At 49.1% G+C, this 25,976-nt stretch overlaps 1 protein-coding gene across 5 annotated transcripts in view; it reads left to right on the top strand.

Moving 5' to 3' along the window:
• SPART (spartin) overlaps window positions 1–25,976 on the top strand; it is a 410,240-nt gene that overhangs the window by 135,712 nt on the left and 248,552 nt on the right. The window lies entirely within an intron of this gene.

The following is a 25,976-nucleotide window of genomic DNA, read 5'->3' on the forward strand; positions in this document are numbered from 1 at the left end:
GGCAAAAAAAATAAATAAATAAAAAGTTTTTTTTGCGTGGGGAGCGCCCGGTACGCTTTTGTGCAATGGGCGGTGGTAATCTAAATGATGAGGAGGGGGGGGGGGGCAGCGTTCAAAGCACATCAGCGTGCATAAACACGAAAATGTTTTTATCTACCACGTACTTGACTTATCTCTCTGAGATGCCTTCCCTTGTGTTTCGGCAATGGTAGTCTGTTCATTACATAGATCGCCCGAGGGCGGTAGTACAGACCACGCGTAGGAAAGGGTCAAAAGCCAGGGGTATAGGAGTATGTAACAAGCGAGCCATTAAATTGAAAAAACTAAACGTGACAAACGGTTGCAGGATCAGTGAAGGTTGATTTTTTAATTGAAAGTATAACACGATCAGTTACAATAAAATCGTCCATATGCACACCATGGGCGAGTATCATGGGTAACATTACTTCGAAGCTTTATTAATACAATAATCAATAATGAAAAATCGACATCAATAGGGTTGTCCGTATTCCCAGTCAGTACCCTTCCCCGCCCGCCATGTGCACAAAGACCGCATACATCCCCCATAACGTCAAGGCTAAGTAACTAGAACGTCATAAGGAGTTGCAAGTCGCTCCCATACTGGCGCCATTTTGGTGGAGGCCAGGCAGGTTCAGAGTATAGTTCAATGTCTTCAGTAAGTAGCGGCAGGACCAGAATCCCTTTTGGCAGTTCTGGCTTTGTTATTACGAGCACTAGAAAACAAGACATTCTGGGCAATACCACCCTTGACGCAGCCCTTTATTCTACAAGATGGCGTCTTTCAAAAGCCAGGGGTATAGGAGTATGTAACAAGCAAGTCATTTAATTGAAAAAACTAAACGTGACAAACGGTTGCAGGATCAGCGAATGTTGTTTTTTTTATTGAAAGTATAACAGGATCAGTTACAATTAAATTGTCCATACGCACACCATGGGCGAGTATCATGGGGATCGAGGCATGTGGGCTGCTGAATTCATATCTGTGCATAGACCGCCACCTAGTGTTGGGTCCGGATGATTGCACATTGTTGTCCTGGAAGAGTCTTCGAAGTATCACGAGATAGGTGGCTCCTCCCCTGGACTACAGTGCGCATGGGCATCGCCTCCATCCCCAGATTGTTTTTTTCCGCCATTGGGTTCGGATGTGTTTCGGTTCCCTCTGTCGGAACCGATAGTTGTTCAACTTCTACTCGAGACCAAAAGGTCTTTAGGCTGGGCGTCGGTATAGTTGCGTACGGGTTTCTTTCTGACTCTCAGCTCCTATCTCTTGCTGCCCTTCCACGTGCCTTCGGCGCGGACGGGCCTACGCTACAACTTTTGCTATGGAGCGGACTCCATTCAAAAAGTGTCCGCTGTGTCACTCCAAATATTCACACCTCGACGTGCACCCTGTGTGCAATACCTGCTTGTCGCCGGATCACCGCGAAGACACCTGCATGGCGTGTTCGAAGTTCCGAAGCAAGAAGACTTTAAAGATTCGCCGGGCCAATCGGCTCCAGGCTCAATTGTCGGCTTCGGCGCCCCCACCAGATGACATTTTCCAGGAATCTGTCGAGGGAGAAGACGACGTGCGGGAGTCGGACTCTGGCCCCGCGTCCGAAGAGGAAAACTACGACGCGGGTGACGCGGACCTTGACGAAGTCTCCGACGAGGTAGGGGACGACGATCAGGCTTGTGCCACGATGGGAGATAGCTCAGAGGACGAGCATCCCCAGTCGGACTCAGGGGCTATTCCCCTTCATACGGCCCAGGTCGAGGGATCGCCTTCGGGCCTTACCCAAGATCTGCCTATCAGTCCTACGTCCCCGCCTCCGGGCCCGGTCACGGACATTTCTAAGCCATCTCTTCTGTTGAAGAAAACAAAAGTGAAACCAACTGGTCCCGCACCCTCGGATGCGAAACCGAAACTGAAAGTTGCGTTGGTGAAGAAGGTTCTGGAGGCGTCAACTTCCAAGAAATCCAAAATGGCCGACTCCAAGAGCCACGCCAAGATGGCCGACCCGAAGCCCTCGGGGTCGACGCCAAAGGCGAAGGTCTCCGACGCGACCGCGTCGGCACCGAAAGGGGTCGGGGACCCGAAGACGGTTTCGAAGAAGCGTCAGGGCGACGACGCGCCTAGGCATGGGGCCTCGGCCCCGAAGAAGAAGCCTACCGGCGATCAGGCTCTCGAAGATGAGGGGTCGCTCGAGCAGGTGCAACCCTCGACAAACCTTACAAAGAAAGTGGAGGAATCCTTACAGCGGATCCGAAAGACCACGGTGGTTCCCACTCAGGACACTGTAGTGCCTACGCTCACGCCTAAGCCTACTAAAGAGAAGACGCCTATTCGTTTCGTCCTTCCACCCAAGTCGGCGCCGAAGGCCTTCGCGCCGAAACAGGGCGGACATTCAGGGGAGGTGTTAACGCCGAAAGCTGCCTTGGTGGTATCGAAGCTTCGGCTCCAGCCGCTTGCGGTAGAAGAGCGTCGTGAGGTCATTATCGACGCCAACACCGGGAAACTGTCGCTCCTCAAACGAAAGATCACGTCGGAGCCGGCGTTGGAACCTTTTAAACTCCCGCTCAAGAATAAAAGGTACTCTGCGGACTCTTAGGCTCTGGTGGAACCTGTGTCCCCACAGGCCTTGGAACACTCGCCGACGCATTCCCCCGCGGCCGATGCGGACGAGGAAGATGCCGAGTACAACTATCCTGCGTACTCGGATCCGGAGGAGGAGCATGTGCCCTGGGCCGGGGGAGGCGACACAGATGACCCGCAGTCGGGTCAGGACACTCAACTTTTCACCGCCAAGACGTCCCCGACAGAGGACTCGGCGGCCTTCAATGCTTTGATTGAGAGAGCCGCGGCGAACCACGACGTCGAGCTGCACTCAGACCCCGTGGATGCGGACTTCTTATTCGACACCTTCTCGGTAGCCGAAAAGCAAGTCAAAACGCTACCGATGCTTAAGGGGGTGCTTAAGCATGCACCGGAGGTTTTCAGAGAGCCCACCCGGGCGCGGGTGGTCAACCCTCGCATCGACAGGAAATATAAGGCGGCACCCACGGATCCCACCTATATCAAGGGACACTTTCCATTGGACTCCCTGGTTGTTTCCAACGCTCGGAAAAGGGCGAATTCTCAAACTACTGGTGACGCTCCACCCCCAGACAAAGAATCCAAGATCTTTGAGGCCTCGGGCAAACGTATTGCTGCACAGGCAGCTAACATCTGGAGAATATCTAACACCCAAGCCCTGCTTGCACGTTATGATAGGGCCCATTATGACACCTTAGAGGCCATTCTGCAACACTTGCCTGACCAATACAAGGAGGCAGGAGAGATGCTCATTCAGGAGGGTAAACTCATTACAAATGCATCCATCAAATGTGCTCTAGACGTGGCAGATACAGCCTCTAGAGCCATCAATACAAGTGTGTTACTTAGACGTCATGCCTGGCTTCGTATTTCGGGGTATAAGCCCGACATCCAAACCACTATTTTAGGGCAAACAGTTAACCCTGACCATCTGTTTGGCCCTGAGGTGGATGCCTCACTAGAAAAAATGAAAAAGGATACCGAAACTGCAAAGTCGATGGGGGCTTTACAAAGTCAGCAGTTTCGGGGTGGTTCCTTTCGCCGTTCAAGTTCAAAAGGCACCTCCCGGGGACAGGCATCCCAGTCCGCACAATACTACAAGGGTAACACCCAGCCCTCGTATAACAACAAGGGTAGAGGTGGTTACAGAGGCAATAATACCAAAGGCAGGGGACGTGGAAACAATGGCTCCAGGTCCACCACCACCAACAAGCAGTGACGTCTTGTCACTGCCCCCCAACCATGCAACACCGGTTGGGGGGAGACTTCAGCGGTTCCTGCCGGCGTGGAAGAACATCACCACGGACAGGTGGGTGAGGTCCCTTATCCAGTACGGGTACTGTCTAGAGCTTACTTCCATTCCACCAGACCTACTCCCAAGAAACCGTCCTATGTCAGGCGAGCATTTGACCTTATTGCAGCAGGAAGTTCTAGTTATGCTGCAAAAAGGGGCAATAGAGCTCGTTCCATTGCGAGAGCGGGGAACAGGGGTTTACTCCCTCTATTTCCTGATTCTCAAGAAGGACGGATCCCTCAGGCCTATCCTGGACCTCAGGCCCCTAAACTGGTACATACTCTCGGAGCACTTCCATATGCTCACGTTGCAGCAAGTGCTTCCCCTGCTTCAGCATGGGGATTTTCTGGCTACACTGTATCTGAAAGATGCCTATTTTCATATCCCCCTACATCCTTCCCACAGGAGGTATCTCAGGTTCACGCTCTTAGACCAGCATTACCAGTTCAAGGTCCTGCCGTTCGGGGTCACCACGGCACCAAGGGTATTTACGAAGTGCCTAGCGACTGTGGCGGCGCATCTCCGTCGCCAAAACGTCCACGTCTATCCTTACCTGGACGACTGGCTCATTCAGGCAAGGACGGAACAACAGTGCGCAGACCATGTGTCACGCACCATTCATCTCCTGCACGATCTGGGCTTCTCACTGAACTACCCCAAGTCCCATCTCCAGCCCGCCCACGTGCGACAGTATCTGGGCGCGACGATCAACACTCTGGCGGCCACTGCGCAGCCAAATTCAGTGAGAATCGCCAGTATCCAGGCGCTGATCCAACGGTTCAGACCCCAACACTCGCTTCCAGCGAAGGTGTTCATGCAGTTGATAGGCATGATGGCCTCCTGCATCTCCATTGTCCCGCACGCGAGACTACATATGCGTCCGCTTCAGGAGTGCTTAGCACGTCAGTGGACTCAGGCTCATGGGCAACTGACAGACCTAGTGTTGGTGAGCGGTCGGGCATACAACTCTCTGCATTGGTGGAATCCACAAAACCTTTGCAAAGGCCGACCATTCCAAGAGCCTGTCCCACAGATTATCCTGACGACGGACGCCTCTCTCCAGGGATGGGGAGCGCATGTACTCCATTACACTGTGCAGGGACTATGGACACTACAGCAGAGGAGGATGCACATCAATGTGTTGGAACTGATGGCAATCTTCATGGCCTTAAAGGCGTTCAAAGTACATCTGTGCAACAAGGTCGTGTTGATCCGGACGGACAACATGACGGCCATGTACTACATCCAGAAACAGGGGGGCACACACTCTCCACAGCTGTCTCATCTGGCTCAGAGCATGTGGAAGTGGGCCATTCAGAGGAACATCTTCCTCATGGCAGAGCACCTCCCGGGCAAGGACAATCAGATGGCGGACCTCCTCAGCAGGCACAGCCATCAGATGCACGAGTGGGAGATACATCCATCGGTACTCCAACCGTACTTCCAAATGTGGGGTCATCCAGAGATAGACCTATTCGCCACAAAAGAGAACGCAAAATGCCAAAGCTTCGCCGCCAGGTTCCCACACCCCCAATCACAGGGCAATGCGATGTGGATGAACTGGTCAGGCAGATTTGCGTACGCTTTTCCCCCAGCACCTCTGATACCGCTGGTGGCACGCAAGCTCAGGCAACACTCGATGACGCTCATCCTGGTTGCTCCAACGTGGGCTCGCCAACCATGGTACACCACGTTTCTGGAACTCTCCGTGGTACCGCATCAAAGGCTTCATCTCACTCCCAGCCTTCTGACGCAGAGCCATGGCGACATTCAGCACCCAGATCCGCAACAGCTCAACCTGGCGATCTGGCTCCTGAAGTCCTAGAGTTTGGCTACCTCAATCTTCCTCCCGATTGCATGGACATCATTCGGGAGGCAAGGAAGCCCACTACTAGAGCTTGTTATGCGGCTAAATGGAAGAGGTTTGTCATCTACTGTGTGAACCACGACATTGACCCGCTAGATGCTTCCATTCAAAATATCATCTGTTACCTTTTTCACCTGTATCGATGTAATCTAGCGTACTCTTCCATCCGCATTCACCTGTCTGCTATGGCAGCATACCTCCAAAACAGGCAGCACCTGTCACTCTTTAAGGTCCCTGCTATCAAGGCCTTTCTGGAGGGACTCAAAAGGGTCATTCCACCAAGGACTCCACCAGCTCCGGAATGGAACCTCAACGTGGTTCTTACAAGGCTGATGGGTCCTCCTTTTTGAGCCACTGCACTCTTGTGAGCTTCAGTTTCTGACTTGGAAGGTGGCTTTCTTAGTAGCAATTACATCGCTACGGAGGGTTAGTGAGTTGCAGGCACTCACCATCCAAGAACCTTTTTTCCAAGTACATGCTAACAGGGTGGTGCTCCGCACTAACCCTAAATTCTTACCCAAAGTAGTCTCACAATTCCACATTAACCAAACAATTGAATTGCCGGTGTTTTTCCAAAACCCAGAGACGCTGGCGGAGCGCATGCTCCACACCCTTGATGTGAAAAGGGCCTTGATGTACTATGTGGACAGGACTAAAGATTTCCGCAAAACCAAACAACTTTTTGTTGCTTTTGCCACACAACACAAGGGAAACGCTATCTCCAAGGCGGGGATTGCTAGATGGATAGTAAAGTGCATTCAGATCTGCTACGCTAAAGCTAAGCGCACTCTCACTATCCCACCGAGGGCCCACTCCACTAGGAAGTTAGGGGCCTCTATGGCTTTCCTAGATAACATTCCCTTAGAAGATATCTGTAGAGCAGCCACATGGTCTACCACACATACTTTCACTAAGCACTACTGTGTAGACGTGCATTCCAAACAGCAGGCAGCTGTTGGTCAGGCTGTTCTAAAAACGCTTTTTCAGACTGCTGCAGCTGGCACGGGCGGCCGCCGTTAATGGAGGGACTGCTATGTATTCTATGCACAGATATGAATTCAGCAGCCCACATGCCTCGAACTGCAAATGCTACTTACCAGTATGCATCTGTTCTTGGCATGTAGGGCTGCTGACATTCATATCGCCCACCCTCCTCCCCGGCGCCTGTAGCAGCTGCAGTATTTATTCATACAAACACATATGCTCATAGCATGGTCATCACTCACATTCTTCACTCCATCTCTGCCAATGGCTAAAAACAATCTGGGGATGGAGGCACCCCTTTTTGTAAATATTTTTGTCCACCCTAAGCGTGGAAGGGTATTCTCAGATGTGAGACCCTTGCTCATTGCACCATCAGGATTCAAGCAAACCGGGCCGAAGACGGCTGTAATGCCAGAAACCGGTCCCCGGGAGCTTGTTTCCTTCCCAGTGTAAGAATTGGCTTCTGTAGTTTGGTTTGTCCTGTTCCCATCATGCACTGGGACAGGAACAGACTAATTTGCATACAGCCAGGTTCTGAAACTGGGATGGTGCAGTGAGCTAAAAAACGGTGTTGGATCTAGCCCTGATCTTTTGACTGGGTGAGAGCTTTCTGCTTAATTCAGAGACTCTGTCCCTCACCACCCCTTTTTGTAAATATTTTTGTCCACCCTAAGCGTGGAAGGGTATTCTCAGATGTGAGACCCTTGCTCATTGCACCATCAGGATTCAAGCAAACCGGGCCGAAGACGGCTGTAATGCCAGAAACCGGTCCCCGGGAGCTTGTTTCCTTCCCAGTGTAAGAATTGGCTTCTGTAGTTTGGTTTGTCCTGTTCCCATCATGCACTGGGACAGGAACAGACTAATTTGCATACAGCCAGGTTCTGAAACTGGGATGGTGCAGTGAGCTAAAAAACGGTGTTGGATCTAGCCCTGATCTTTTGACTGGGTGAGAGCTTTCTGCTTAATTCAGAGACTCTGTCCCTCACCACCCCTTTTTGTAAATATTTTTGTCCGCCCTAAGCGTGGAAGGGTATTCTCAGATGTGAGACCCTTGCTCATTGCACCATCAGGATTCAAGCAAACCGGGCCGAAGACGGCTGTAATGCCAGAAACCGGTCCCCGGGAGCTTGTTTCCTTCCCAGTGTAAGAATTGGCTTCTGTAGTTTGGTTTGTCCTGTTCCCATCATGCACTGGGACAGGAACAGACTAATTTGCATACAGCCAGGTTCTGAAACTGGGATGGTGCAGTGAGCTAAAAAACGGTGTTGGATCTAGCCCTGATCTTTTGACTGGGTGAGAGCTTTCTGCTTAATTCAGAGACTCTGTCCCTCACCACCCCTTTTTGTAAATACTTACCAGTATGCATCTGTTCTTGGCATGTAGGGCTGCTGACATTCATATCGCCCACCCTCCTCCCCGGCGCCTGTAGCAGCTGCAGTATTTATTCATACAAACACATATGCTCATAGCATGGTCATCACTCACATTCTTCACTCCATCTCTGCCAATGGCTAAAAACAATCTGGGGATGGAGGCGATGCCCATGCGCATTGTAGTCCAGGGGAGGAGCCACCTATCTCGTGATACTTCGAAGACTCTTCCAGGACAACAATGTGCAATCATCCGGACCCAACACTAGGTGGCGGTCTATGCACAGATATGAATGTCAGCAGCCCTACATGCCAAGAACAGATGCATACTGGTAAGTAGCATTTGCATTACATTACTTCGAAGCTTTATTAATACAATAATCAATAATGAAAAATCGACATCAATAGGGTTGTCCGTATTCCCAGTCAGTACCCTTCCCCGCCCGCCATGTGCACAAAGACCGCATACATCCCCAATAACGTCAAGGCTAAGTAACTCGAACGTCATAAGGAGTTGCAAGTCGCTCCCATACTGGCGCCATTTTGGTCGAGGCCAGGCAGGTCCAGAGTATAGTTTAATGTCTCCAATAAGTAGCGGCAGGACCAGAATTACATTTATGAAGAATGTTGAAGAGTAGTATGTTGAAAATATGAAGCCATCGTTCTACAAACTCTCAACCAGCCTTGGATGGAAAAATCCTGAAGAATGTACAAACTGAAAACCAGTTTTTGTCTGCATAGCATCAGCAGCAACACTTGAGTCAGCTTTGTGTGAAGCCGCCATCTTGATCCAATCAATACCGTCCCCTTGCACACATTCAGGGACCAGGCCGCAGGACGTGTCTTCAGATCAAACGGATTGTGGGACAAGGTCCAGAATGGAAGAGTCACCAAAAGGCAAAAAGTTCCGCCGGACCCCGGGAGCTGGCCGCCTATGTCGGGGGCGATCTCAGGCCACACCAGGGCAACAAGACTTGGGGAGGGGGCAGGAGCCAAGCGCCCACTCCCAGTCCGCGCTACCACACCGCCCCTCTGGGGCCTCCGTCAAGCGGTTCAGGGAGGCACCGCATCACATTGCTTTCCAATGCAGTCAGGTCCTCAAACAGCCCCCACTTACTTTGAGAATAGTGAAGCTGCAGCAGGTGCAAATGAGCTTCAGACAGTGTTACAAGCACTGCTCGGAACCCTCAACTATGGCACCCAACATCCAGGACTTATGCCTTTTGTGCAAGGCAGTGACATCGAAGCATCTCAGGGACTAAGCAACATACCATATCCAGAGTCCTTCCTACAGCCTCTGCCTTCCTTCTTACCTAGTTATGGTTTTTTTACTCCCACTCCAGGCTTTTAGTCTGTGGATGGAAAACCATGAACCTACACTCGCCTATAAAAATCTTACTATTGATGCTTGACTGAGGCCAAGGAGATCAGAGTGCATGTCTATGTAAGGTGATGTACCTCTGGGGAGATGATGTTACGTTTAAACGTAGCCCCTGAGTGCTTAGTTCGCTTCTGTTCTCTGTCACTGTTGTTGATTTTGAGCCCCAAATACAAAGGCTTGTTGTTGCTTGTGAATCCCCAAGTGTATATTTGCCCATACTGATCCATAACGCCCCGGCCTCTCCATGTCGTAGGCCGCAAGAGTGGGCGAAACTCAGCTGGCCGAGCGAGACTTGGGGAGGGGGCAGGAGCCAAGCGCCCCCTCCCAGTCCGCGCCACCACACCGCCCCTCGGGGGCCTCCGTCAAGCGGCTCAGGGAGGCACCGCAGGCAGCTGTTCTTCAGATCAGTGGCTCTCACCGGCAAGGCTCCCCTCCGTCAGCAGCGATCGTTGGCGCTGTGGTTGCGGCCGGAGGCCCCGCCTAGTCACGCCCCGGCCTCTCCATCTCGTAGGCCGCAGAGTAGTCGGGGAGAAATCCCGGGAACGGCGGCATGCATTTGGATCGATGTTGCAGCAGGCTGCCATGTAAATAGTTATTTAATAAAAGTTTTACCCTCTTACTTTGCTGGTGTGTTGTATATATTTATAATATTTGCATAGGGTTTGTCGTTATTTTGAGCGGGGTGGGCGGCGGAGCCGAGCTGTCTTGCAGCCATCATGGCGTCGAACTCAGTTCCTCTCACTAGTTTCATATTTCTCATGAGGGGTTGTTCCTAATGTTTCTATTTTAGCGAGGTCAAAAAGAGATCCCATTAGTGGCCTACTGATTTTGCTTGATTCCTTTTGTTTTTTCTAACGATTTTTCACTATCTGCAAAGACTAAACAGAGTATTGCGACTCTGTGCTTGTTTGTAAATAGAGAATGAACCAAAGAGAACCAATTCCAAAACAGTAAATGCTTGGATAACAATCAATCAAATGGAGAGGGAAGCAGGCACGACGGATTACAACGGGGGCAAAGGCCTGCGTTACCTACCCTTCACTATCTGCAAACAGAGAATACTCCTAAAACAAAAGAGGGGGAGGGGGGGGGGGCAGCGTTCAAAGCACATCAGCGTGCATAAACACGAAAATGTTTTTACCTACCACGTACTTGGCATTTTAAAGCTTTTGATATTTGCTATTAAAAAACCATTGAAATTCACTGAAAAAACCATAGGTTATAGACCATATATAGTTAGGAATTAGCATTTACAAAACCTTATTTTACTCACACAAAACCATTGAAATTCCATATATAGTTAGTTGCACTAACTATATATCGCGCACCCGCAATCCACTGCTGATGATGTCACATATTACATCATTCATGACATGGTCAGTGACATCACTGATGACATCACTGATGACATCTCAAATGACATCACTGATAACATATATCCAGGATGCCATGCGCCCAAAGGGGCGGGACTTCAATTTGAAATAAAAAGCCTTCCACTACACGCAGCTGCTTCTGTGTTTATCTAGCCACTGAGGAAGAGCGATAACCGCTTGAAACGCGTCTGGCTTTACGTTATGGGTGGCAGGAAGGAGAGAAGCTGCGCATGTTGCTGCCTGCAGCTGTGTGCGTTCACCCCTCCGGTGTGACTTCCTCATTTGGGGCATCTCTTGGACTGTGTGTTTAGCGGCTGGTCCGGCCGCGAGGAGGTCCCGCTGCCTTACAGGGCGGATCCAGAAGCTCGCAAACGCGGACTCAGTAAGGAGCGGAGGGGGCCTAGCTGCGAGGGAATATTGGCAGCAGCGCAGAGTTTCTTCTATGTGCCATCACCCACTGGGGGAGAGACATTGTTTTAATTACTTCACGAGAGGCAGCTGCACCCACTGGGGTGTACTATGTAAATCTAAGTCGGGGCAACCATTTTTTGGACTACTATATCCAGGATGCCATGCGCCCAAAGGGGCGGGACTTCAATTTGAAATAAAAAGCCTTCCACTACACGCAGCTGCTTCTGTGTTTATCTAGCCACTGAGGAAGAGCGATAACCGCTTGAAACGCGTCTGGCTTTACGTTATGGGTGGCAGGAAGGAGAGAAGCTGCGCATGTTGCTGCCTGCAGCTGTGTGCGTTCACCCCTCCGGTGTGACTTCCTCATTTGGGGCATCTCTTGGACTGTGTGTTTAGCGGCTGGTCTGGCCGCGAGGAGGTCCCGCTGCCTTACAGGCGGGATCCAGAAGATCACAAACGCGGACTCAGTAAGGAGCAGAGGGGGCCTAGCTGCAAGGGAATATTGGCAGCAGCGCAGAGTTTCTTCTATGTGCCATCACCCACTGGGGGAGAGACATTGTTTTAATTACTTCACGAGAGGCAGCTGCACCCACTGGGGTGTACTATGGAAATCTTAAGTCGGGGCAACCATTTTTTGGACTACTATATCCAGGATGCCATGCGCCCAAAGGGGCGGGACTTCAATTTGAAATAAAAAGCCTTCCACTACACGCAGCTGCTTCTGTGTTTATCTAGCCACTGAGGAAGAGCGATAACCGCTTGAAACGCGTCTGGCTTTACGTTATGGGTGGCAGGAAGGAGGGAAGCTGCGCATGTTGCTGCCTGCAGCTGTGTGCGTTCACCCCTCCGGTGTGACTTCCTCATTTGGGGCATCTCTTGGACTGTATATATATATATATATATATATATATATATATATATATATGTATATATATATATATATATATATATATATATATATATATATACATACACACCCTCCACTGGAGAGTAAAAAGCATTCAAAAGTCGACCCTGAGCATGCAGTAAGTAGTACCAACAGCTTATGTTGTATAAACCGTTCTTAAATTATTGAGAAAGTCCAATAGTTTCAGATTCAATGTCCATGAATTTATTAAGTCTCTTCATATCAAATTTCAATTTCAGGTAGGCACAGCTAGATATACACTTCCAAAGGTAAACTGTCTTCAGTTCACACAGAAAAATACAGCCAACACGTGTTCCGTCGTTCAAGTAGTGCACTAATGACTTCTTCAGGGCAGATTGAAATAATGTAAAGTCAATACTGTGAAAGGGAGGACCGGGTAGTAGACTCCCTTTGATACAACCTCGAAATAGTACCTCACTGAGTCCGTTTCTCTATCATCCTTTCGTTATCATGTTGTCAATTGATAAATCTTAACTAACGTTTTAATTGTCGTAGATAGAAGATGTATTGCAAGCCTTCAACTGGCTGAACCCGGTTGTCCCAATCTGAAAAAAACTACTTGCGTCCCTTTCAGATATTTCCACTGTATCACGTAAATTCTGTATCCTTATTCTATAGTGTCAATAATTAGTATTCTGACAAAGACCAGTTATAATATAGGTATCACGAGTACGTAATCTGCCTCAACGGCCAATATTTGTGCCACCAGGCCTGTAGGCTGTATATAAAGTGTAGAAAGTCCCGGGTACGTGATCGATTGTATGTGGAACCGCATCCCAAAACCTCACATGAGCTCAGATTGATCCAAATTTAAAGGCAAACAATTGAAACGTCTTTCTCCGCCTAGCTGAAGTCACGGAAAGATCGGAGAAAATCTTTAAAGAGGCATTTTTTAAGACTGTGAACTTTTTCTTCTGGATCGCTCTCTTGAGGACCTGTTCCTTAATCCGAAAATTAGAGAAATTGACTAGAATAGTTCGAGGATATTTGGCCCCAGGTGTGTGATGGAAAGGAACTCGATGAACCCGCATGATTGGCAAATCCTCAGAAGCTGATGGTAAAACATGATCTTTAGTCAACATATTTATAAGCTGAGAAACTGATTGTATTTGATCCTGGGATTCACTCCCTTCTAGAATTCCAGTAAATAAAAGATTGGAACGTCTTTCATGATTCTCCATAGATTCCAATTTTAGCTCCAGTTCTGTGATTTTTGCAAATTCAGGTGTCTTACGGGATTGCAAAAGTGCCAATTTTTCCTCTATGTCTGAAATTCTTTGCTCTGCTGCCTGTAACTGGTTTGGCAATACCAATACGGCCTCCTCCTTTTTAGTAAGCCTTTGCTTTATTAGCTCTGTATCCAAAGTTTGCTGAACTTTAAGCCTGCGGATCTCCACCAGAATTGTATTCAGCATTTTTTTCAAAGCTTCTGGCAGGAGCTCCTTAGTCACACAAGGATTTATAACTAACGATACTTGTGAGTAGATATTCTGTTCAGGAGCAACCATCTCTTGTAAGCTGAGGCCGGTGCTTTGATCTGGAAAGGGGATGAAAGAAGCTTGATCTGAAGCTCCCAAACCCCCTAAACAATTGGAGGGGTGTTATTCGGTTTCTCTTGCACGTTTCGATTCGTTCCCCCCCTCAAATGTTGAATTTGTGGGCCCTGATATTGTTATAATCAAGGGCAATACTCCCACTCTGATCTCTTCACTGGAATGCTTAGACCCGACAAAGGGAAGGTTTCGGGTTTTTGAAGAGGCTGGGTTTCGAGAGTTTTATCTGACCACACGTTTATAATTAGTGGAATGGAGGTTGGAGATGGAGTTGAATTCTCTGAGCTATTAGAAATTAAACAGGAGGTATTCGCTTTTTCAATTGTTGCTGACCCAGGCTTGTGCAAAAATAAACCTTTTGCTGTCCCCCTTCCCTCTTCTTCGAGTGGCTCCTCAGGATTGAAAGAAAAGGCAGGAGCACCTCCCGAGCGCTTCATCTGCTTGTTTAGCCAGCCAGCCAGACACCCTCCTCTGTGAGGCCTTCTTGCGTTGTTTTTAGGGGGGACAGGAGGAATTGGTGAAGCAATTTTTGTGCGGAGTTGTCACATGACAGTAGGGCGCATGTGCTACAAGTGCATGAATACGAAAGCCTTGCCTTTCTGCTATTGTGAGCATATACCTCCCATGAGTGCTGGCAAACTAGCATGGCCCTACATAAGCCACAAAGTCATGCATAGCCCCTACCTTACATTTCGCCTCGGCCACTACTTTACTTCCACCAGTGAGTGGCAGCAGATCGTATCAGTCCCTCTTCCAGGCTCCACCAGCTGAGTAGGAGTAATCAAAGCAATCCAGCCTCTAAACATGGGAGACCTCGGTATAGCTCTGCAGAGCTTGACGGCAGCTGGGACCAAGCCTCTTACATTTCCAATAACTTAGCAACAGCTGGCACAAAGTCTCCTTGCCTCGAAATCCCCAGCAAACGCAGACGCCACACTTTTGCCAGGCTCCACTACCTCAGCATAGGTTAATCAGCCCACTGGACCAAGGGCGGAAGTGGAGGAAGAAAAACAAACCCTAGAAAAAAACTGCAGGAACAGCTCTCCAATCCTCATTACGCCTCCTCCATCAACTCCTTTAGCTCGTTTTCCCAGCAAAATCAAACCCCCGTGGTTCAAAGCGGCAGTTTCCAAAATCCCTTAATTGCAACACCGGCTCGGTCTTTCCAAACCTTTCAACGTCTCACTTCGGAGCACCTGCACGATGCTGGAGCTCTGAGTACGAGGCAGAGCGCCAGCGTCTGCCTGCGAATGGGGGAGGGGGTGCTGGCCTGGAGGATACAGTCAGCAGCAAGACATGGGGAGGGGGTGCCGATCATCCATGATATTCTTGTTGTGCCTGACTGGTACCTAGGCACAAGTTAAGACTGACTGCGATGGAACATGGGTTAGATGCAGAAACCGGGTTCAAGCTGGTTGGGGAAGTTTTTTCCTTCTGGCTTAGTCTCTGAAATGGGCATCAGAAAACCTCAGCGGGCAAGGCAGCAGGCATCGTTGAATAGCTGCTTGACGAGGTCTTAGTAAACGGTTGGCTTTTGACTGGAAATCTTAGAGAGGGAGAAAATTGAATTTCACATCCAGAAAGTGCCCTAGTTGACCAGATTTTGGCACCTTTGCTGGGAGAAGATTTCTACCTTTGGATTCTGTAACTTTTTTGAAGCTTGGAATCTTTCAGTGGGGCAAGGCTACAGCTATAGCCAAAGAGGGCTCTATAAGGCTAGATACCTTCTCGGGGAGGTCCCGCTGAATTGAACTTGCTGCAGCAGAAAAGCTCCAAGTGGGAGCAACCTGAACTTTTGCCCAAGTGGCCTCTTTCTTGGATCGGCTTGGCAGTATGGTCCCAGTCCACTGGAGCTCTTTGGAGTAAAATATTTGTAAGTCACAGCTTTCGGGATATGTTATGATGAGTACATTTTCAATCCGGCAAGGGTCCAGGACCTTTGGGAAAGCACTTGGGGGTCAAGATTCATTCCAGCAGAGTCAAGCAGTAGAGTGTAGGGCATGTCTAGTTGGAACTAGTCAGCTGTGCATTTGCAGAAAACCCCTCTTGTAGCTTGTTGTGTCCCTGTAGTGTGGAAAGTTGATCATCCTTATGACCCTAGGAATCCACTTCTTTTTCCTGGGTACAAGAGGGTTAGCAGGTCCAGTCTTCTAGGCTTTTGTCTAGTCACAAACCAAGTTTAGTCCTCTTCTGTTCTTCCATCGGTCCAGAATGTGTTCTGATGAGGGTACTGTGGATTCCACATTTATGCTTGGCACCAACCTGTGGGTGGGGGGGTCCCCTTCCATAACCAATACAGTAAAAGTACCCACGGGCAGCCCTACCCACTTTTTCAGCACTTCTCTTCCAGGGGATCCTCATCAATAGTCCTAAGCACTAGAATATTACTATATATATATATATGTATATATATATATATATATATTACCAACCAGTGGGGCATTTTGAAAAAGGAAAGTAAACCCCCGAAACGCGTCAATGCCCATGGTTAAAAATAAATATTTGAAGCCACCACGAACCTCGAGTGCCGCCTCAAGTCTTCTTCTTTTGAGGCAGACTGTCTTGGGAATATATGGCGTGTTCAGCTACGCGATTCTCAATGTGGCTGCGCGCGGGGCTGGCACCCCCCGCAAGTGTTAAGGGGGTCGCTACATGGAAGACCCTCTGACTGCCCCGCACGAAATCTGGACTGGATGCAGCTGCGGATGCGCAGTCCATACTTCAAAGGGACTACACCCTTACTTTAACGGTGTTCTCTGCCCCACGACAGATGGAAATGCAAGGCAGGGGGAGATGACCGTGATTGACTTCAAGAAAAAGCCGAGAACAATTGCTACATGCCCTGCCTGCTTACACGACCCATCGGTCACTCACCTGAAAAATCACAGATGGATGGGGTCGCCGCCAGCATGAGAGGGACGCTGCATGCTGGGAAATGTGGTTCACTTGGGAGAACAGAGGCGATTCCAGACCGTGTCTTTGAGGCAGCCCACACTACTTCAGGAGGTGGGAAGGACACACTCTTCCAAAAGCGGAATTGTAGCAACAGTGGCGAATTACCAACCAGGGGGGCATTTTGAAAAAGGAAAGTAAACCCCCGAAACGCGTCAATGCCCATGGTTAAAAATAAATATTTGAAGCCACCACGAACCTCGAGTACCGCCTCAAGTCTTCTTCTTTTGAGGCAGACTGTCTTGGGAATAAATATATATATATATATATATATATATATATATATATATATATATATATATATATATATATATATATATATATATATTTCAGCCTTACACACACACCAAATGCAGTCTTACACACATACACAAAGCAAAAGCAGCCTTACACACACTAGAGCTGAATAATGCTGTATGGACTTCCCATTATATCATAAAGAATACTTAAAAACAGGGAAAAACAACAGCAGAGCATGTTTAAAAACTGTTTTAATGCTTAGCACAAACTCTCAGATAGGACTGAAATCAATGAGGCTGCATTGCAGAAAACATAGCCTAAAAAGGCTGAAAAGCGAACTCATAGCAACATAGAAATAAACTGGCACCGTGCCTTTAAGGCAGTCATGACCCCCAGCTTCCCATCATGCCTCAGGGGTGACAGGTCAGTTGTTCTTTGCGGTGACTCAAAAGCCATAGCACAAAGAGTTGACATTACCTTTAAAAATACAACGATCCTTTGCCCAGGGAGGCTGGAGGGTTGCTTATGACTTTGATGAGGATACCCCTGGAAGAGAACTAGGAAGTAACTAACCCTTCTCTGTCAGGGGATCCTCATCAATAGTCATTAGCACTAGAATAGAATAGCGAGCCTCACCTCATCCCCCTGCGGGCAAAGGAAAAAGAATGGCAAATTAACCAACAAGCTCAAATAACTAAGCTCAGACAGACATCTTACTATCCGAATAGATTCCTCAAGGAGGCCTGGCCTACTTCAGTATCCGCCCTGGAATCGGATTCTAGACAACAGTGCCTTGTGAAAGTGTGAACCGATCTCCAGGTTGCTGCCTTGCAAATCTCTGCCATTGGAACATCATGCAAGAAGGCTATTATGGCCACCTTTCCCCTAGTGGAGTGTGCTTTAGGAGACAACAAAAGGGGTTTTATGTGCCAACTGGTAGGCCAATTTTATACAGGACACTATCCATCTTGAAATGAATCTCTTGGAGGCTGGATTTAAAAACAATTGATTTGATTTCCTTAAAAAAAAAAAATATATATATATCATACAACGTCTTGGCATTTGTAGAAAAGGTCGAGGCGACCCTCGAATAGAGCGGTATAATTTATTGGAGCCCAAACACCACATCGATCATGACGCGTTTCAGCCCACGGAGGGCCTTGATCACATGACATTTATTTTTATATATATATATATATATATATGGAGATACATATATGTGGGTCACGTATTGTATTGTAATTGCATTTATATAGCGCTTACTACCCCATACGAGGCGTTGAAGCGCTTTTTCGGCGGGTAGCACGCTACTCCGGGACTAATTAATATGGTGAAATATGAAAGTAATTTCAGTGGTGGATATTAGTCAGTTATTTGGAGTGAAAAGGATAGCGGAGGGATAAAAGGGGAAGAAAGGTTTGCATTCATATAGCACTTGTTACCCCTGATGGATGTTCTGGCGAGTAGCATGCCCCTCCGGAACTCATAAAGGATTAGTGTTGAAAATTAGTATAATAAGATATGAAGTAATTTGAGTAGTGGATATGTTATTCAGTTATTTGGGTAGAGAAGGGTAGGTGGCGGGGTAGTGAAGGGAAAGAGGTTTGTATTTATATAGTGCTTGCTACCCCTGATAGGGTTTTGAAGCGAAAGTTGCACACTACTCTGGAACCCATCAGGATTAGTGTCATTGTCATTGTCAAAGCTTTTATTATCGGTTAAAAACCATAAAACCATAAAAAGTCTTGGACTAGTTTAAAAAAATACAAGTTAAAACTGTTTTAAAAACTTAACAATAAAAGCTATACGATAAAATATACAAAAGGACGAATGAGGGCACTATGGGGACACACTCCCATATCGTAATGACAGACATAGAAAGAGTAGCTAAGGCCCCACACTATTTTCCAAGGGGAAAATGCCCCCACCATAATCAAGAGGGGAACCCTTAGCTAAGGGGGGATGTTTTTAAACTTCCTTTTAAGATTGCACACCTAATATACCACATGGATAAAAGGAACCTTGATGTTGGGAACACAGCCAGGGCCGTAGTGTCCGTTCTTAAAATTCTCAGCACTTCCCTAAAATCTCTTAGCCCCCTGGACCTGCAGTACTGGACTATCCACTTGGCCCTTGCCCCGTGGTACGAGGGGCAGAAGAGCAGAACGTGCTGATCTGTCTCCTCTGCACCCCGCACCCGGGGCAAGTGCTCACTGATTGTGAGATCCCAATCCTAAGGGGCAATGAGCCATGCCTGAATTGGATGTACAGTTTCGTAGCCAATGGGGGCTGGATAACGTACAGGAATTTCTCAAATCTGGGGAGTGCCTTAAAATCAAGAAAGTGCTCAGTCAACCTACCCATGGAAGGATTTGTAAGAACACTAGCAAGGCGATGTTGGTTTAGAGCCAGACTCAAGGACTTTTTGGAGATCTGGGGGCAGGCCACCTCAGGGGACGACCACAGATCCCCCATTCCGAGTGCTAGAGAGATGTATGATATGGCTCAGCCATGGAATCTTTCCCACACCACTTCTGGACAAGAGATCGCACAGGTCCTCTCTGAAACTCTCTAGTTCCGGAGTGGACCAAAGTCGTCTCCAATATAAGAGTGGATGATACGAAACAATTTCCTGTATAGGGACTAAGCCAAGATCGAACCTTAAGGGAGTTAGGGGGGTGCTCCTGGGAAGTCGCAAAATGCGTCTAATGAAGCTGTTCTCCGTAAGGGAAAGCAAAGGAGTACTAACATGCCCCCAGAGATCAGCTCCATAGATCGCACCCCCTCGCGTCTGCACTTTGTACATTTCAACCGGCGGACCCACCAATTTCTGGGACATTTCGTTAATAACTTTTAAAATGCCACCCGAGGATTTAGACAATTTCAAATTGGCCCTAGCTGCGTGTGAAGTCCAGTCCATTTTATCATTAAGGGTGACCCCCAAATAGTCAAATGTGGACACTCGGTCCAAAGGCAGTCCATCCATGTGGGGTGGGGACAATTAGGTTTTTTAGAGCTATACACCATACATTTGGTTTTGGAGACGTTAATCTCCAGATCCCTCATCCTACAGAAGCCACAGAAATCCTCCAATGTTCGCTGGACACAACAAAATGTTTTAGACAATAAGAGGGTGTCATCAGCGAACATTAGGGGCGGTATTTTCCGCCCTGCTAGGCTGGGGGAATCCAAGTCCATAGCCCCCGCTAGATGTGCGATCAACCCATTAAGATATAGGGAAAAAAAGCCTAGGGGCTAGGACACACCCCTGTCTCACGCCCTTATCAACAGGGAACGGGGCCGACCGCTCCCCACCTTTTCCAAACCTGACCCCGGCATAATTGCCTTCGTGCATGCACCTTAAAATGTGGCACAAATAAGTCGGGGCACCCAACTCCAAAAGCAGAGCCCAAAGCTTGTCCCTGTTGACTAGGTCGAATGCAGATCTTAGGTCCACGAAGATCAGGTACAAACTACCCGCCCCTAAAGCAACAGTCCTCCAGTATATAAGCTGGAGCCCGAACAGTTGATCGATCGTAGATACCCCCGCCCGAAATCCTGCCTGCAGGGCGGTTAGGATGTGGTGGTCATCCATCCAGTTCTGCAACCTGGACAGAAGGACTCGAGCGAAGAGCTTCTGTAGTACGTCGATCAAACTGATGGGCCGGTAGTTTGCAGGGTCAAGGGGGAAGGCTTCTTATAGATGGGGATAATTTCCGCACCCAACCATGTCGTCGGAATATCCAAACCCTGCATAATGGCATTAAACAGAACACTGATGTAGGGCGCCCAGACCCTTTGTTCAGACCGGTAAAGGTCGCCGGGGATTCTGTCCAGGCCTGGAGCTTTCCCTGCAGCCAGACTTTTGAGCGCTGCATTAACTTCCAACAGTGTGCAAGGATGATTGACTTGAACCGTACCCCTCAGGGGCACAGTAGCCAATGGTCTTGATAATTCCTGTGCAGCAACTGAGTGGTCTAAGGGGCCAAGTGAGTATAGGGGCTTGAAATGGGCAAGCCACGTGTCCTCACTAAGATTGGGAAGTATGGCTGACATTTCTGCCACCGATCCCCCCCCGGACCAAATTCCAGAAGGACCTATAGTCCCGGGCAGCGAGCGCCCTGCTCACCTTGTCCCATCTGTCCGCCTCCCATTCAGACTTGACCTCTGTGACTAGATTTTTATAGTTCTGTCTTGCCTTCCTAATCCGTCTGGGTGACCCAGTTTTTACCTCTTTTACCAGGGTAGTTTTCGCCGCCCTGCAGTTTTTATTAAACCAGTGGTGTTCGTTCTTCCGGACCCCAGACCTACCAGGCTTAGTGGTATAGAAGTAGTCTGCCAGTGCGGTGTAGAGCTAGTTATGAGTGCGCTGGAGGGCCAGAAGACTTGATGGATCTAGGTTGGACCCTGACATGTCGCTGGCCACTAGTAGGGCCCCAGCTACAAGGTTGTAGATTTCCGCCAGCGTGTCCGGGGCTAATGCCACCTTCGCCCAGCAAATTAGTCTACCTCCCGCCGTTAGGTAATTCTCATTGTGTGAGGATTCCGCTGCAGTCTGTGTTTTATGTGTCCTTAGGTGGGTGACTAGTTCCAACGTTAAAAGGTTGTGGTCACTCTCAACCCTGGGGATTACCGTAAACGTTTTTACTTTTGCCCAGAATTCCACATTAACCAAGATATAATCTATTGTGATACTTCTATCCGGTCTATTAAAAGTGTGGCCACCCGGTATATCTGGTAACAGTCTACCATTGCATGCTCTGAGGGAATTAGATACAACCAAGTTTTTGATTGCAAGAGCCAGAGGCGATAATCGCTTTACTGGGTACATATGGCATTCAGAGATTGACCAAGTCTCATCCTCCTCGGCGGTTACTGACGGGATCCCCCAAAGTGGCTCAAAGTGACAGTTGAAATCTGCACCTATCACCATGTTGTAAGAAGAGGGGAAGGATAAGAGTAGTACCTCCAGGGCCTCTAGGGTTGATAATCCTAGCTTAAGTGGAATCAGGCGTAAATAAATATTAATCATGGTCACCACCGAGGCATCCTTAAAGGTAAGAAGAGTACAAAGGATGTCTGGGCTGTGTGTCTCAACTACCTTAACTAGGCACCCCAGATGCACCGCCACCCAAATGCACAATCCTCCTGATGGTCTTCCCCGGAGTCCCTGCACTGCCGGTATATGATAGGACGCAAATCCTACCCTAAATGGGGCAGACAGGAGCCAGGTTTCCTGGAATAGGCATCAATCATAGCCATTCATTAGGTCTCCCCACTCCGGGGTCGTCAGTTTTGCCCCCAGCCCTGCAACATTCTAGGACCCAATCAGAGAATGGCTATGTAATCCCTGCCCAATGGGAGATTCTGGTTGTATGTTGTTAGATCTGGGGGTCTCTAATTGGCAGAGGTAAGTACCTTAGACCAAGTAGGGACCCTTGCTTCTAGTCAGGGTGAAGGAATACACACAGTAGATAACCTCCGCTCTCCCTCTAGGTAGCTTGGCGCGAGCAGGCAGGCTTATCCCCAAGGCAATGTGTATAATAAATGCACTTAACACAACAGTAATCCCCAATCCACCACAAACTGAGACCACACAGGTAAGTATATATAAAAATATAACTTTATCTAGTTGCAGGCAGTAAAAAGCAGTAATACACAATAATCACTTCTTCAGGTAAAGGTTGCACTTAATTCTTAATGGTTGCACTTAGTTTGTTAGGAAGTTCTTAAAATAAAACAGTCTCAAGTCTCTAGAACGTGTTGGTGGTTGAATTCACTGTTAAATTGACTCTATGATTGATTTGGCGCTAATGTCCCTCAGCGCTCCTCTCAGGCTGTCTTACCCGCTCTGATCGGCGAGTTCCCAGTCTCCCCCGCGCTCTCAGCGCTTCTGGTCACCTTCCCCGTGCTTTCCGATATGCCCCCACAACAGTCGAGACTCCTCGGTGAAGAGCTTGCCCCACGCGGGGCAGGCAGCAGACGTGCGAGGTCCCGGGGGCAGGCAGGGAGATTTCCTCGGCAGCAGATGCTGTTCTCGATGGGCCCGGGCACTGGACCAATCCCTGCGCGGCTCTCGGGACGAGCCTCCGATGACGCCGCACGCCTCTCCGGTCCTGGTCCAATAGGAGCGCGGCTCCTTCGTGTAGTCCCTGGCGATCCGCCTATGACAGGGCGGCCTTCTCAGGCGAGCCTTCCTTGACGTCACAGCTGCTTCGGGGGAATCAGCCAATCAGGACGCGGCGCTTCCCGACCAGCCTCCGGCAGCAGCCAATCACAGCGCGGCCCCATCGGTGCTGCGAGCGGACCCTCAAGGTCGATTTCAGGGCCCCGGCCCGCGCCGCTGATTATGCGGGCAAACTGAATCAAAACCCCCCGCACTTGGGAGGCTCAGAACCCTTCGGCCACTACAAAACACATGCCGATGAACACGTCGATCTCGTGACACGGCAGGCAGCAGTCAGCGCGGCACTCTCACTCAGATCAGAGAGCATCCAGCGCGCTACACGGGGCAAACCGCAGATTTCAGTCGAGCAGCCCCCGATTTTCACCGCAACAGCAGCCCACGATTTCCTCAGCCCACAGCAGCTTCAGGGGGGGGGGGCACAGCAGAGTCTTGTAGTCCTTAACAACCTTTATGTTCCTGGGTTGCAAAACAGGAGGCCAGCTCTTCTCAGGCCCTTGGAGATTCAGTTAAGACACAGCACACAGCAAGGTCTTGGTAGATCAAGCAGGTAGGGTCACAGCACACAGCAAAGTCCCTTTCTCCTCCTCCGCTTTCAGTTGAAACTGCAGAACAGGTCAGCCCTTAGAGCACACAGCAAGGCAATCTTCCTTCAGTTCTCCAGCAGTCCTTCTTCCAGCAGAGGTTCCTCTTGATTGTAGAATCTGATTTTCTGTTGTCAGGGGTCCTTCTCTTATACCCCAAAAAGTCTTTGAAGTCCTTTAAAGTCTTTGTGCAAGTGGGCCCTGAGCCCGGCCCCAACCCAGTTCCGGGTGTTGCTGGGGCTCTGGGGGTTTCCTGGCTTCCTTCTCTCTCGCAGTATCAGGGACAGAGGTGACAGTCGCCCAGCGGGGGGTGGAGCCAGCATTGTGGTCAGGCAGGCACAGCCCTTCACTATCAGGTGCTATTTCCTCCCACTTCCCTGGCAGCAGATGCAGCCTTTCATCCACGGGCTGGCTCAGATAACCTTCTGGGGGCTCTGCAGACCCTGTCATCCTCAACCCAGACAGTCAATCCACAAACAGTCCCAGGCACACAGAAAGGTTAGACAAGAGAACAGCCACTTTCTAAAAGTACTATTCTCAAACACAGAATTTAAAAACAACCTTTCCTAAAAGATGTGTTATTAAATTCTGAGTTCAGGGATATCACTCACTTATGTCCCATCTTGATCCTATGGGAAGATAGGCTGGGATCCAATGGGACCAGCCTCCCCCATGTTAATCTATGAAGCAAGATAACCTTGCAGCAGTGAGCACACAAAATGGCTGCTGCTCACTACCAGAGCATGTTACCTGCACTAGTACATGCTCTACCTTACCCATGCACTGCACCCTGCCCAGGGGGGTACCTTGAGCCTTCCATAGGGGTGACTGATGTGCACAGACAAGGAAGGGTTAGGCCAGCCAGTGGGGACACTGGCCAGGCGGACATGGCAGTCCACTGACTGCACACAGGCCCTGCGCTGGCAGGCCTGAGACACCATTTTAGGGCTACTTGTGTGGGTGGCGCAATCTGCGCTGCAGGCCCACTAGTAGCATCTGTCATCACCAGCCCTGGCACATACAGTGCACTTTACTAGAGACTTCTTGGTGATACAAATATGTCAATCAGGTATACCCAATCAATATGACAATTTACAGAGGGAGCACTTACACTCTGGCACTGATCAGCAGTGGCAGAGTGTCCAAAGCATCTAAACCAGCAAAAACGAAATCCAGCACAGCATCAAAAATACATGAGTCAGAGGCAAAAAGATGGGGGAAAAACCACGCCAAGGGTGTCCGGTCTAACATATGTCATAAGGTGGCAAAGAGCCACCCTGACATATACCTGACTCCCGACCCCCCACAGGAACATTCGCGATCAATGGTGACAAAGGAGATAAGACACCGGCTACTGTGGGGCACTGGTTTAGATCCTCAGGCCCTGTCTCGCCACTAGAGCCTCCCTCAATCGACCTCTCTGAAGAATAACTGGCCATGGTGTTATCATCCCCATACGGTGTTAGTCAGTCAGCAAAGCTCAGGGCCCTATATCTATTGCCCTCTGGGAGATTATAATCCAGGTCATAACCACCAAAAGGAGGAAGAGGCTGTGCCATAGTCTGTGGATAGAAGTACCCCAAGTGGTGGGTGCAAATTTTACTTGTGTTTTCCAACCCACCATTGCCCAAGATGTGTTCTGTGTCCCTAAAGTTAATGATCACACAGTCGCCTCCTATATCCTTGCGTCTGGTACCCAGCCAGCTGACTCTGCGTGCAAATAGGATCTCCCCCTGCCCTGGTCCCACTATAGGTCTATGCCGATTTAACCAGAATATAATTTTGATTTTTAACTCTGGATAGGATTCGGTGGAACTTGTTTCCAAGGGTGGAACTTCCGTAAGCACCACCACATAAGGCATGGCCTCCGGCGGTAGTTGAGGTCGGGGAGCAGGTTTAATTGAGCTCTCTACCTGCCTTTTGTGGGAGACAGTGGGCATGGGTTTACTATCGGCGCATGGCTGGTTCACAGATGCTACCAAAGGTGGGGGCGGGACACAGGTTCATGGAACAGTTACTTTAGGTACCTCGGGGAGATAAGGGGCACCTGCAGGTTTGTTCAATACAGTAGTGGATTTCTGCACAACTACATGGGCCATAACATTTGATGGTTTGGTTGTTTGTGTACTACCCACCAGACCCGTTCCCGCTGAAGCACCCAAGGTGGAAACTGTGCCCTCTCCCCTATCATGGTTCCCCTGTGAGCTAGCAAGCTGGGGCTTCACTAGGCATTTATTAGTAATGAGGGAAAGGATTCTA

The sequence above is a fragment of the Lissotriton vulgaris genome, chromosome 8 (assembly GCF_964263255.1).
Source record: "Lissotriton vulgaris chromosome 8, aLisVul1.2, whole genome shotgun sequence".
Taxonomy (NCBI): domain Eukaryota; kingdom Metazoa; phylum Chordata; class Amphibia; order Caudata; family Salamandridae; genus Lissotriton; species Lissotriton vulgaris.